Below are 15,289 nucleotides of genomic sequence, written 5' to 3'. Positions count from 1 at the left end.
TTGAGGAACAGGCAAAAGTGCAGAAAAAAAGGCCAGTTTCTGTCTAGTGATTTGGGTATAGATAGGAAATACAAGGGGTGGGAAGGAAGCCATGTATACATGGAGGAAGAAAAGACAAAGGGAACAGGCAGAAGGCAACAAAGGAGATGTGAGCAGCATATGCATTGCCTGGGAAGAAGTTGTCAGAGAGGGGCAAAATGAGGAACCAAGGCTTCTTTTAGGTACATAGCAGAAAGAAGTAGGGGAGGCACAGACCTTGAAAGATAGTGAGGAGATCAGGAATATTGAGGAAAAGCAGAGGTTCTGTATTATCCCTGCATTTCACTTCAGATTAAGGTAAGGGTGCATTGGCTAGCCAGAGATTGGCAGAATATGAAGAGTGCTGGACTGACCAGGATATAATGGGAATATGTTGAGAAGATACTTGTTTCAAAAGGGCAGATGAATTGCAGGAACCTAAGGGGCTACTTCCCATGGTCTACAGAATCTGGTCAGTGTGCTGTTAGTTCCCTGACAAAGGTTTTCAACAGATCACTGGCTAGTCCAGGATCCAGAATCTGTAAGGACCGGAAGGTAGCAACTATGTTACCTATGTACAAGGAGTGGGGGACTCCAGAGTACTACAGGTTATTATCCTAGTAGTAGTGTCAGATAAAGTCATAGGGAGAATCTTAAGGAAAGGTGTTTATATTCCCACTGAACAACAATCATCAGGAGAACAAATAACATGAGCTCTTTGTCAGAAAGCACTGTCAGACAAATGTGATCCCGTTTTATATTTGAGTTGCAGAAGACATTGTCAAGGGAGTACAAGTAGATGTGGTCTACCTTGACATTTCCAAGTCATTTGAATCAACCCCCCAACTAATGCCACTAGGAAAACCGGAGGGGTTGGCAGTAAGATCAATACAAGAGCACTGGATTTCTGCACTGTAAAATTATAGGACACAAATGATTGTAATGAGATGGAAAGAGTTAGAAATAAAAAAAAGTAAATAGTGGAGTACAGGTGTGCACTGCTTAATGTCCTTCCCCTCAGCATCTGACTGCATTTACATCCATACTGTACTATGTGGACGTAAATGCAATCAGCTGTTGTGCAGACAGATGTTAAGTGAAGCACAATATAAAGTATAGGGTGTTTGTTAAGCGTCCATACTGCTTAATGTTCTATGGGATAAAACCAATCCCAGATGTTAAGTGGGAACATACCTGTGAAGCTGGTGGTGGTCCTGCTTCTAATACTGTTCATGTACGAGAAGGAACTGGAAAAGTCATTTGGGCTGAAAAATGGTAAATAAGATTCAGTGCAGATAAATGCAACTAAAGCAACCTCTGTGTGCGGTATCATCTTGAAAGACATAGAACTGTTGAAACATAGCAGAAAAAGGATCTGGGAATGTTGAGCATATCTGCACTGGACCACAATGATGTTTGTGTAAAGACAGTGTCTGCAGATAACACAAAGCTGGAGAGTAACAATAGTGAAAAGACTGCAGAAGTGAAAAGGTAGTGCTTTCACTATAATGAGATGCTGGCAAATTACAACTTGAATACTATGAGCAGTTCTAGAGTCCATACATGGGAGATGGATATTGGTGTACTGGAATGAGTAAAGAAAAAAGCCAAAAAAGTAGTGCATAGGTTGGAGGAGAAAGAACATAACCAGACTGCAAATCAAGTACATCTTTTCTCATTCAAAGCCAGAAAAGATGGGAACATGATATATGTGTGCAAGGACATACAATGGAGACTTGAATGGGTTTTCCAAAACAGGAAGGACATAGAGGGGATGAGGGGGGCGCAAAAAAGCAGAATGTAGAGGCCAGTTACTTCTTGGATATTTAAAAATACTTCTTCAAAGACAGGGTTGTAAACTCATGGAATATATTACTAGAATGGGTGCTTGAATAGAAATCCACAGAGGCATGTAAAAGGGCACAGGTCAGAAGTATGGGACAGAGCCCATTTCCACTAAAACCAATGAAATAGAATGCAACAACCTTTCAAAATCTGTTTTAGACCAAAGTCATCAGAACACATTTCTTGTTTGTAGTGAAATCCTTTGTCTAGAGGCCTATCTGCTTACTTAGTGAGAGAAAGTGAACATAACTGGTTTTGTCTGGGCAGGGCATTCCTGCAACTGTATTGTCTGGATAATAGGTCTGTTTCTGCTTTTTGTACCATAAATCAGATATACGTGTTACTCAAGCTGTCCTGAGAGACTGACTACCTGCTGTGATATTCAGAAAATATAAGTGTTTATTCTCATTTTTCATCTGCACCTTTGATTTAATATCTTTGTTCACCTCAGTGGGTAGTGAAATCCTTTGTCTAGAGGCCTATCTGCAGAAAGTGAACAGAACTGGTTTCATCTGGGCAGAGCATTCTTGCAACTGTATCGTCTGGATAAAAGGTCCGTTTCTGGTTTCTGTGACTTAAATCAGATATATCTGTTACTCAAGCTATGCTGAGACACTGACTTACTGCCTGCTGTGATAGTCAGAAAAGATAAGTGTTTATTTTCATTTTTTTCTACACTATTGATTTAATATTTCTTTAATCTTTACAGCTGCTTTTTACTGTCCTTCCGTTGTGAGATAGAGCTAATATCTATTAGTGTTGACCTCAGTTTGTAGGGAAAACCTTTTTCTTGAGGGCTATCTGCTAACTTGGTGAGAGAAAGTGAAGAGAAGTGGTTTCATTTGGGCAGGGCTTTCCTGCAAATGTATTATCTGGATAATAGGCCAGTTTCTGCTTTCTGTGCCTTAAATCAGATATACCTGTTACTCAAGCTGTGCTGAGAGACTGACTTACTGCCTACAGTTATATTCAGAAAAGATAAGAGTTTGTTCTAATTTTTCATCCTCACTTTTGATTTATTATCTCTGTAATCTGTACAACTGCTTTTTACTGTCCTTTTGTTGTGAGCGAGAGATAATATCTGTTAGTGTTGACCTCAATTGGTAGTGAAATCCTTTGTCTAGAGGCCTATCAGCTTACTTAGTGAGAGAAAGTTAACAGGACTGGTTTCATCTGAGCAGTGCATTTCTGCAACTGTATTGTCTGGATAATAAGTCTGTTTCTGTTTTCTGTGCGTTAAATCAGATATACCTGTTAATCAAGCTCTACCGAGACACTGATTTGCTGCCTGCTGTGATATTCAGAAAAGATAAGTGTTTATTCTCATTTTTTTCTGCACTATTAATTTAATATTTCTTTAATCTTTACAACTGCTTTTTACTGTCCTTCTGTTGTGAGATAGAGCAAATATCTGTTATTGTTGACCACAGTTTGTAGTAAAGTCCTTTGTCTAGAGGCCTATTAGCTTACTTAGTGAGAGAAAGTGGACAGAACTGGTTTAATCTGGGCAGGGCATTCCTGCAACTGTATTGTCTGGGTAATAGGTCTGTTTCTGCTTTCTATGCCTTAAATCACATATACCTATTAGTCCAGCTATGCTGAGAGACAGACTTATTGCCTCCTGTTATATTCAGAAAAGATAAGTGTTTATATTCTTTTTTTATCTGCAGTTTTGATTTAATATCTCTGTAATCTGTGCAAGTGCTTTTTACTGTCCTTTTGTTGTGAGATAGAGCTAATATGCATTAGTGCTGACCTCAGGTTGTAGTGAAATCCTTTGTCTTGGGGCCAATCTGCTTACTTAGTGAGAGAACGTGAAGAGAACTGGTTTCATCTGGCAGGGTAATCCTGCAACTTTATTGTCTGGATAATATATCGGTTTCTGCTTTCTGTAACTTAAATCAGATATACCTGTTACTCAAAATGTGCTGAGAGACTGACTTACTGCCTGCTGTGATATTCAGAAAAGATAAGTGTTTATTCTTATTTTTCATCTGCACTTTTGATTTAATATCTCTGTAATCTGTACAATTGTTTTTACAGTCCTTTTGTTGTGAGCCAAACCTAATGTCTATTAGTGTTGACCTAACTTTGTAGTAAATCCTTTGTCTAGAGGACTATCTGCTTACTTAGTGAGAAAAAATTAACATAACTGCTTTTGTCTGGGCAGGGCAGTCCTGCAACTGTATTGTCTGGATAATAGTTCTGTTTCTGCTTTCTGCGCCTTAAATCAGACATACCTGTTACTTTAGCTGTGCTAAGAGACTGGCTTACCTCCTCCTGTGATATTCAGAAAAGATGTGTTTATTCTCATTTTTTTGCCTGCACTTTTGATTTATTATCTTTGTAATCTGTACAATTGCTTTTTACTGTCCTTTTGTTGTGAGATAGAGCTAATATCTGTTAGTGTTGACCTACGTTTGTAGTGAAATCTTTTGTCTTGAGGCGTATCTGCTTACTTGGTGAGAGAAAGTGAACAGAACTGTTTTTATCTGGGCAGGGCTTTCCTACAAATGTATTATCTGGATAATAGGTTGGTTTCTGCTTTCTGTGCCTTAAATCAGAAATACCTGTTACTCAAGCTGTGTTGAGAGACTGACTTACTGCCTGCTGAGATATTCAGAAAAGATAAGTGTTTATTCTCATTTGTTATCTGCACCTTTGATTTAATATCTTTGTAATCTGTACAACTGCTTTTTACTGCCTTTTGTTGTGAGCCAGAGTTAATATCTGTTAGTGTTGACCTCTGTGTGTAGTGTAATCTTTGCCTAGAGGACTATCTGCTTACTTAGTGAGAGAAAGTGAACAGAACTGGTTATGTCTGGGAAGGACATTTCTGCAACTGTATTGTCTGGATAATAGGTCTGTTTCTGCTTTCTGTGCCTTAAATCAGATATACCTGTTACTCAAGCTGTGCTGAAAGACTGACTTACTGCCTGCTATGATATTCAGAAAAGATAAGTGTTTATTCTCATTTTTCATCAGCACTTTCGATTTAATACCTCTGTAATCTGAACAATTGCTTTTTACTGTTTTTTGTTGTGAGATAGAGTTAATATATGTTAGTGTTGATCTCAACTTGCAGTGAAATCCTTTGTCTAGAGCCCTATATGTTTACTTAGTGACAGAAAGAGAACAAAACTGGTTTCATCTGTATTGTCTGTATAATAGGTCTGTTTCTGCTTTCTGAGACTTAATTCAGATATACCTGTTACTCAAGCTGTGCTGAGACACTGACTTACTGCCTGCTTTGATATTCAGAAACAATAAGTGTTTTTTTTTTCATTTTTTGTCTGCATTTTTCATTTAATATATCTGTAATCTGAACAAATGCTTTTTACTGTCCTTTTTTTGTGAGCCAGAGCTAATATCTGTTAGTGTTGACCTCAGTTTGTAGTGAAATCATTTGTCTAGAAGACTATCTGCTTACTTAGTGAGAGAAAGTGAACAGAACTGGTTTCATCTGAAAAGGGCATTCCTGCAATTGTATTGTCTGGATAATAGATCTGTTTCTGCTTTCTCTGCCTTAAATCAGATATACCTGGTACACAAGCTTTGCTGAGAGACTGACATACTGCCTGATGTGATATTCAGAAAAGATAAGTGCTTATTCTCTTTTTTCATCTGCACTTTTGATTTAATATCTCTGTAATCTGTACAACTGCTTTTTGCTGTGCTTTTGTTGTGAGATAGAGCAAATATCTGTTAATATTGACCTCAGTTTGTAGTGAAATTCTTCATCTAGAGGCCTGCTTACTTAGTGAGAGAAAGTGAACAGAACTGGTTTCGTGTCAGCAGGGCATTCCTGCAACTGTAATGTCTGGCTAATAGGTCTTTTTCTGCTTTCTTTGCCTTAAATCAGATATACCTGTTATTCAAGCTGTGCTGAGAGACTGACTTACTGCCTGCTGTGATATTCAGAAAAGATAAGTTTTTATTCTCATTTTTCATCTGCACTTTTGATTTAATATCTCTGTAATCTGAACAACTGCTTTTTACATTCATTTATTTATTTATTATTTATTATTATTTATTTGCAGTTGGTTTACCAGGATAGTCCATTGGGCCAAAAGAACCCGTTTTCAATGGAGTCCTGGGGAGAAAAGCTCCAATACAGACAAAATTAGGTGCATACAAAAATTACAAAAATTTACAAGAATTACAAAAATTTACAAAAGAGATTGTACAGAGTAAAACATAAAACATTTAAGCTCACAATTCAAAAGCATTCAAATCAATACATTATGATGAGGATAAATGAGAGGTAAGAAAATAGAAAGAGTAATGTGATATACATTTAGAGGAGTTATTCAAGCAGATATTAAATAACCTTACAGAGTAGATGTACTGATGAAACATGAGGTTTGTTAGGTAGAGATACGTATCAAAAGTGTAAAGGATAATGAGATATAATAAATTTATGAGGGGAGGGAGCAAGAGCAATCCCATTGGGACCTCAGGTGTGTATGGAGAGAGTTTTGAACTTGTATCGGTTAGAGGTGGTACGAATGGATGGTGGAAGTGAGTTCCAGAGGCGGGCAAGGTTGAAGGATAGTAAGTGTTTACCTGGGGGATGAGATGGTTTATGGACTTCTAATAGGTTTTGATTGTTAGACCTTAATACTCTATTTGGTTGGTGCATTTTGAAGGCAGAAGACAGGGAGGGACAAAGAGAAGGACTAAGAATGAGTTTGTGAGCGAAAGTCAGCTGTATATAAGTGAGATGATTAGGTAGTTCAAGCCAGTTTAGGGTTTGGAGAGAGGAACAGTGGTGGGTGGAGGACCTGTGTCCATTTCAATTTGGCGATTTTATTATAGCAGGAGGAAAGCTGTTTTTAGAGAGGACTGAAGATTGGTCAGTAGTGGAGCTCCATAGAGAAGGGAGGTGATGAGAAAAGAGGAAGCAAGTGTGATTTTGGAGGAGTTTGTAAGGTACTGATTCTGACGGTAGAGCATACCTAGTTTTTGATGAGTTTTTTTAATATTTAGTTGTAGATGGGAGTTGTAGCTAAGCCTATTATCAATTTGTACACCTAATAGCTTAGTTTCAGTCACTAGTTCAAGGGGTAAGTTATTTTGGCTGGTAATTGAGAAAGAGTTTATATTGAAGGAAGTGGATTTGGAGGGGGTAAATACCATAAGTTTTGTTTTGGAGGCATTGAGTGCTAAGTGATTTATTTTCATCCACTGTTCGGTAATTGAAAAGCTTCCTGGGTAAGTGTTTGGAGCTGAGAGGAGGAGGTGGCAGAGCAGATAATGGTAGAATCATCTGCATATTGGATGATGTTTGCAAAAGGAATTGATTTGTGGAAATCGTTTATAAATATATTAAAGAGGAGGGACCAAGAATAGATCCTTGAGGAACTCCAGTGGGGTACTAAGGAAAGGGAAGTGGCCTTTTTCCATTTTACAGCTTGGTTTCTATTTGATAGATAGCTAGAGAACCAATTTATGGAAGAAGGAGAGAGGTTAAGTTTTGACAGTTTGTTTAAGAGCAGATTGTGTGAGATAGTGTCAAGGCCTTGGAGAGGTCAAGTAGTAGGTAGAGACAATGTGGCGAATCGTGCTGTGTTAACAGTCTCAAGGAAGGATAAGAGGGCTGTCATAGTGCTGTGGTTTGGCCTGAATCCATGCTGTGTAGGAGTTATAAGGTTGTTGTCTAAGAGATGTGGCAAGAGTTGAAGGTGGACACACTTTTCCAGAAGTTTAGAAATAGGGGACAGGATAGCAATAGGACTAAAGTTGTTGATGCTACAATTGTTGCCTCCTTTGTGTAGAGGGATGATGAATGCTTGCTTCCACAGTTGGGGCACAGTGCATTCATGAATAGAGCGTTGATTAGAATGCTGATGGGATAAGCAATAGCATCTGCAGCTATGCTTAGGTAGTAGGAGGGATGGTATCAGGGCATTAGTGCAAGGCTTCAGTTTCTGAAGAAGTTTCTTTATAGTGGAAGTGGGTGTAGGTTTTAGTGAGAATAGAGAGGAATGTGGAGAGAGAGTTTGAGGGGGGTGAGAATGAAGAAGCAGTTGGAGTAGTGGATAAGGTGGAAGATAGGCAGTGTGAGGTGGAATTAGGGATAGGGTTGTGGGTTGGAGAGGAGGTGTATTAGATAGTGAGGTGGGGCATGTGAAGGAGGAGGTGAGTTTGCTAATGGAGTCGATGAAAAAGAAGTTAAACTGCGTGGCTAAATCTAAGTCAGGACTGTTTGGGTCTGGGGTTGGGGTGTGAGGTTTGCTGGGGTTAAGGAGGGTGGATATTCCCTTCCAAAATCTTTGAGGGTTGGTTTTATTATTGTTTTGGAGTGTGAAGAAGTATTTTTGTCTATCTGAGGTTATTAGCTTCTTAACTTTATTCCGAAGGGTTTTAAATGCAATATGATGTTCTGGGGTCTTAGTTCTCAGATAGAGTCCCCAGGCTTTGTCTCTAAGGCGCATAGTTGATAGTGTGGTTTTGGTTAGCCAGGGGGCTGAATTTGTTTTGATTCTTTTTGTTCTTAGAGGGGCATGGGAATCAAGTATTCTTAAGAAAGTGGAGTTAAAGTGGGCAACTGCTTCTTCTAATGGAAGTGTCTTTAGATTGTTCCAATTAATTGCTTTCAAGGAATCTACAAAGATTGATGGGTTGAAGCTTTTGTTGTTACGAGTAGTAATGTAGTTGTGGGAACGGTATGAGATACAGGGGAGCCGATGAGTAAAAGTAGGCAGATGATCACTAAGAGGGTCAGGAAGAGTACCGCAATCGGAAAAATAGTGGGGATGTGATACTAGAATCCAGTCAAGGATGGTGCCAAAGGAGGGGTCTTTTGATGGGTGTGTTATGGTATTGATAAGTTGGGTGAAGTTATATAGGTTGATGTTAAGAGGATTTGTTAGGGACTGGATGGAGGCCCAGTTAATATTTACATCTCCTAAGAGTATGGTTTCATTGCTAATATTGTCAGAGAGCCAAGAGAGAATATTTTCAAGTGTGGAAATATTGTCCCCTGGGGGAATGTAGACAGATGCAAGGCATATGTGTTTGTGTTTATTAACTTGTAGGAGAGTGAGGAGTACTTCTGCGTTGTCAAATGTAGGAGTGGGTTTGTTGTAGGGGGTAACTAGCAAGGAAGAGGAGTATAGGAGGGCTACACCGCCACCTTTCCTTTGGGTCCTGTCTTTTCTAATGATAGAGTAGCTAGGTGGAGTAATTTCAGAATCTTTTATAGATGGCTTTAACCATGTTTCTGAAATAGATAGTATGTCAGGTTTATTATGCATAAGCCATGCATGGAGGGTTGGGACTTTATTCATTATGCTTTGGGAGTTTAGAGAGGTAAAGTATATGGGCTTGTGTGAGGAGGAGAAGGAGGAGGGGCCGGGGTTGGGATGTATATCACCAGATAAAAGATTGGAAATGAGGTAAAAGATTGGGTTCAAAAGATGATTGAGTAGAGTAAAACAATGATTTGGGTCAGTTGTAATGATTATGGGGTGTTTGGTTGGTATGGGGAGAGAGTTATTCTGAGAAGAGAAAACTTTGAATGAGAAGGTGAGGAGCTGTGTTATTGTGTAAAGATGAGGAGAGATAGGAGAGTGCAAGTGTGAGAGAGGGGAGTTCAAATGGTTGGTTATATGAAAACATTGTGTATGGTATGAAGTATGGGGTTGGGTGAGGTAGTAAAGGTATGATAGTTTAAGAGATAGTAAAAGAAGGATACAAATGGATGAAGGATTTAGAGGCATGTTGATAAGGCTGCTTTGTGTTAAGTGTTATAGATGTCTTATATATGTGGTAAGGTAATTGTGCAGGGGGATGGAGAAAAAGCTTTGTAAGGATGGGTAGGATAGGGAGTAGTAAGTGTGGAGCTGGAGGGAGAGGTTGTTGAGTGGAGGAGAGTTTGGAATGAGAAGAATGTATGTATTAGCTGAGGGAGTGGTTAAAAATTGGATAATAGGCAGTTGAAGGTGTAGAGAGCTGATTGGTGTAGGGAGGAAGTGGGTGTGGAAACTGGAGGGATATAGGTAGAGGTACTGGGGGCGGGTGGGATTTGGGGGCAGGGTAGGGGAGCGGAGTGAGCCCGAAGGGCGAACGGAGCGGGAAGAGACAAAGGAGTGTTATAGCACTAGAAGAAAAACAATCTAAAAGGTAAGGGAAAACAGCAGAAAGGTATGAAACAGTTATAAGTATGTAGTTTAAGAGAGCTTTAAGTTTAGACTGTAAAGAGATACGAGTTAGGAGCTTTGGAGTGAAAAGGAAGGAAGTTAGGGAGGGTCAAGAGAGGAAGATAGAGTACAGAGGTTAAAGAGAATTTACAGCTGCAGGACTCAGGTTAAATGGAGAGAAAAAGGATGAGTCAATAGTAGCAAAAAGAATAGTAGAGGAATGCCAGTTAATGGGCAAGTGAGATAGTAAAAAGATAGACGGAGAGGAAAGGGGAAAAATCGTGGAGGGGGGGTAAAAGAGAGTTACAGGCTGGAAAGTAGCTATGCCTAGTAAATAAAGTTAGAGTTTGGGCTAGTGTAGTGAGGAAGGCAGAGGTTACTGGCTGCTGGCAGTCCTGGACTGGTGGCAAGACTAGCTTATATTGAGTAAATGGAATAAAAAATAGACATTAAGTTATAAAACATACTTTTACAGTCAGTTTGGGAAGATATCACAAAAGTTTGGTGGGTTGGAGCTTTGTAGAGAGTAGTTCCGGTCTTCAGAGAGAGTTTAGGTGGGTATGTAGGGTTAATGCAGGATTAACCTGTTCAGGTTAATAAGCTGGTGGAGAGAGAAAGAAAGATGGTGAGACAAAGAATGTTACAGAGCAGTATTCACAATGTGAGCAATCAGCAATTTAAACAGTCAGCTATTTAAGCCTGTACACTCATAGGCAAGAATGTTACAGAGCAGTAAGTTACAGAGCAGTATTCACAATGTGAGCAATCAGCAGTTGAAACAGTCAGCTATTTAAGCATATACACTCATAAGGTATGAGAGACATAACAAAGAAAAACAATTAAAGTATCAGACAGGTGCAGTAACAGCCCAGTACAATGCAGAAATACTTAGTATTAAAGGATAATTATCCTCTGACCCATCAAATATGTGCGGTCCTCAAAGAGAGCTGATAATGGACAGAAAAGGTAGCGCAAATCGGGTAATAAATTGGACCTCAACTAACATGGATAGTAAAAAACCCAACCGGTTTACATAAAATACGCAAGATGTAAATCGCAGCTAGTAAAGGGAAGACGCTTAAATTTGGCGCCAAATATCTATTAGCGCTTAAAGCAAACAAGCTAACAGTAAGGGTTACTTTCTCGCAAATCACATAAAAATGCATATAAAGTGGAAAGAAGCTTGAAAAAAGCAGTGAATTATAAGGGGCAAGTAAATGGACCAATTCCACAGCAGTATGTTTCTTACAGTACAGTTACCTAGTAATACGCTAAATAATTTAGCTCTTCATAGACTAGCATCAGTATAAAAGGTAGCCTCTACCAAGGGTTCAGAGAACAGCGCCAAAAGTAAAGTAGCTGTGCCGTTCTAACGTTTGTTCCTATAATTGTAATATAACACAACAGCAGCAAAAGGATAACAGCTTTACAGTCTAAAAGGCAGTTCGGAGATACATTTAAAACAATTCCCCACAGTGTTTATGCAGTACAAGCACTAATCCGCTCATATGTTACACCAAAGGTGATCTTCATATAAGCGATCACAGAGCAGCGTTAAAAATAAATCATTAAGAGAACAGTGCTAAAAGTAAATGTGTTGATCTAACTGTACACATCAGCAGCAAAAGGATAACAGCGTGATAGTCTAAAAGGCAGTCCGGTGTTAAATAAAGAACAATTTCCCAAAATCGTTATGCAGTACAAGTACTAGTTAGCTTAAATGTTACACCAACGGAGACTTTCAGACAAGCGTTCAGAGAACAGCGCTAAAAATAAAATAAAATGTGCTAATCACCCGTTATATTCATAAAAATATAATATAACACAACAGTATCACAAGTCACTGACTTTTCATAATAAGAAAGAAAACCCAACAAAACAGAAGGTTGGAAGGCAAGCTTACACTGAGTATCGGTCGAGCTCCAGGTTCGGGACGCACAGCAGCCAAGCAGTTAAGTGGAGAGAAAAAAAGATGGCGTCAAGGTGTAAGGGGTATATTTATAAGGTAGTAAACAGCTGGGGGGTGGGCGCAGGAGGAGGAGCACCTGTATATTCTTATGGCGGGAAGAAAAACCAGGAAAAGAGAGTTGTTGGTTCCTGGAAGGGGTAAAGGGGTAAAATAGGTGGGGTGAAAAGAGAAAAGAATAGCTAATGTAAATGTATGTACGAGAACAAAAAGAAAAAGAGGGGGAACAGGATATAGAGGTTATTTCATTTTGCTGTGAAATAGAGCAAATATCTATTAGTGTTGACATCAGTTTGTAGTGAAATCCTTTTTCTAGTGGCCCATCTGCTTAATTAGTGAGAGAAAGTGAAAATAACTGTTTTTGTCTGGCAGGGTATTCCTGCTACAGTATTGTCTGGATAACAGGTCTTTTTCTGCTTACTTTGCCTTAAATTAGATATACCTGTTACTCAAGCTGTGCTGAGAGACTGACTTACTGCCTGCTGTGATATTCAGAAAATATAAGTGTTTATTCTTATTTTTCAGCTGCACTTTTGATTTAATATCTCTGTAATCTGTTCAACTGCTTTTTACTGTCCTTTTTTTGTGAGACAGAGCTAATATATCTTAGTGTTCACCTCAGTGGGTAGTGAAATCGTTTGTCTAGAGGCCTATCTGCAGAAAATTAACAGAACTGGTTTCATCTGGGCAGGGCATTCTTGCAACTATATTGCCTGGATAAAAGGGCTGTTTCTGGTTTTTGTGCCTTAAATCAGATATACCTGTTACTCAAGCTGTTTTGAGACACTGACTTACAGCCTGCTGTGATATTCAAAAAAGTGTTTATTCTAATTTTTTTCTACACTATTGTTTTAATATTTCTTTAATCTTTACAACTACCTTTTACTGTCCTTCCGTTGTGAGGTAGAGCTAATATCTGTTAGTGTTGACCTCAGTTTTGTAGTGAAATCCTTTGTCTTGAGGCCTATCTTCTTACTTGGTGAGAGAAAGTCAAGAGAACTGGTTTAATCTGTTCAGGGATTTCCTGCCAATGTGTTATCCAGATAATAGGGCAGTTTCTGCTTTCTGTACCTTAAATAAAATATACCTGTTACTCAAGCTGTGCTGAGAGACTGACTTACTGTCTACAGTTATATTCAGAAAACATAAGAGTTTGTTCTCATTTTTCATCCTCACTTTTGATTTAATATCACTGTAATCTGTACAACTGTCTTTTTACTATCCTTTTGTTGTGAGCTAGAGATAATATCTGTTAGTGTTGACCTCAGTTGGTAGTGAAATCCTTTTTCTAGAGGCCTATCAGCTAACTTAGTGAGAGAAAGTGAACAGAACTAGTTTTGTCTGGGCAGTGCATTCTTGCAACTGTATTGTCTGGATAATAAGTCTGTTTCTGCTTTCTGTGCGTTAAATCAGATATACCTGTTAATCAAGCTGTCCTGAGAGACTGTCTTACGGCCTGCTGTAATATTAAAAAAAGATTAGTGTTTATTCTCGTTTTTCATCTGGACTTTTGATTTAATATCTCTGTAATTTGTGCAACTGCTTTTCACTGTCCTTTTTTTGTGAGACAGAGTTAATCTCTGTTAGTGTTGACCTCAGTTTGTAGTGAAATCCTTTGTCTAGAGGCCTATTTGCTTACTTAGTGAGAGTATGTGAACAGAACTGGTTTAATCTGGGCAGGGCATTCCTGCAACTGTATTGTCTGGATAATAGGTCTTTTTCTGCTTTCTGTATCTTAAATCAGATATACCTGTTATTCAAGCTGTGCTGAGAGACTGACTTACTGCCTGCTGTGATACTCAGAAAAGATAAGTGTTTATTCTCATTTTTCATCTGCCCTTTTGATTTAATATCTCTGTAATCTGTACAACTGCTTTTTACAGGCCTTTTGTTGTGAGCCAAAGCTAATGTCTATTAGTGTTGACCACACTTTGTAGTTAAATCCTTTGCTTAAAGGACTATCTGCTTACTTAGTCAGAGAAAGTGAACAGAACTGCTTTTTTATAGGCAGGGCATTCCTGCAACTGTATTGTCTGGATAATAGTTCTGTTTATGCTTTCTGTGGCTTAAATCAGATATACCTGTTACTTAAACTGTGCTAAGAGACTGACTTACTTCCTCCTGTGATTTTCAGAAAAGATGTGTTTAGCATCATTTTTTGTAGGCACTTTTGATTTAATATCTCTGTAATTTGTACAACTGCTTTTTATTTTCTTTTTTTGTGAGATAGAGCTAATATCTGTTAGTGTTGACCTCAGTTGGTTGTGAAATCCTATGTCTAGAGGCCAATCTGCTTACTTAGTGAAAGAAAGTGAACAGAACTGGTTTTGTCTTGGCAGAGCATTCCTGCAACTGTATTGTCTGGATAATAAGTGTGTTTTTACTTTCTGTACCTTAAATCAAATATACCAGTTACTCAGGCTGTGCTGAGAGACTGCCTTAGTGCCTGTTGTGATAATCAAAAAATATAAGTGTTTATTCTCATTTTTCATCTGCACTTTCAATTTAATATCGCTGTTATCTGTACAACTGCTTTTTACTGTCCTTTGTTTGTGAGACAGAGCTAATATATGTTAGTGTTGAATTCAGTTTGTAGTGAAATCCTTTGTCTAGAGGCCTATCTGCTAACTCAGTGAGAGAAAGTGAACAGAACAGGTTTTGTCTGGGCAGGGCATTCCTCCAACTGTATTGTCTGGATAATAGGTCTGTTTCTGGTTTCTATGCCTTAAATCAGATATACCTGTTACTCAAGCTGTGCTGACACACTGACTTACTGCCTGCTGTGATATTCAGAAAAAATAAGTGTTTATTCTCATTTTTCGTCTGCAGTTTTGATGTAATATTTCTGTAATCTGTACAAGTGCTTTTTACTGTCCTTTTGTTGTGAGATAGAGGAGCTATTATCGTTTAGTGTAGACCTCAGTTTGTAGTGAAATCCTTTGTCTAGAGTCCTATCTGCTTACTTAGTGAGAGAAAGCGAATAGAACTGGTTTCTTCTGGGCAGGGCATTCCTGCAACTGTATTGTCTGGATAATACGTCTCTTTCTGCTTTCTGTGCCTTAAATCAGATATACCTGTTACTCTAGCTGTGCTGAGAGACTGACTTACTGCCTGCTGTGATATTCAGAAAAAGGTAAGTGTTTATTCTCATTTTTCATCTGCATGTTTGATTTAATTTCGCTGTAATCTGTACAACTGGTTTTTACTGCCCTTTTGTTGTGAGACAGAGCTAATATCTCTTAGTGTTCACCACAGTGGGTAGTCAAATCCTTTGTCTAGAGGCCTATCTGCCGAAAGTGAACAGAACTGTTTTTGT

Source organism: Protopterus annectens, chromosome 3.part0 (assembly GCF_019279795.1).
Source record: "Protopterus annectens isolate FY-2018-M chromosome 3.part0, PAN1.0, whole genome shotgun sequence".
In the NCBI taxonomy this organism is placed as follows: domain Eukaryota; kingdom Metazoa; phylum Chordata; order Ceratodontiformes; family Protopteridae; genus Protopterus; species Protopterus annectens.
The sequence above is the reverse complement of the archived record's forward strand: the minus strand, read 5'-3'. Positions refer to the sequence as shown.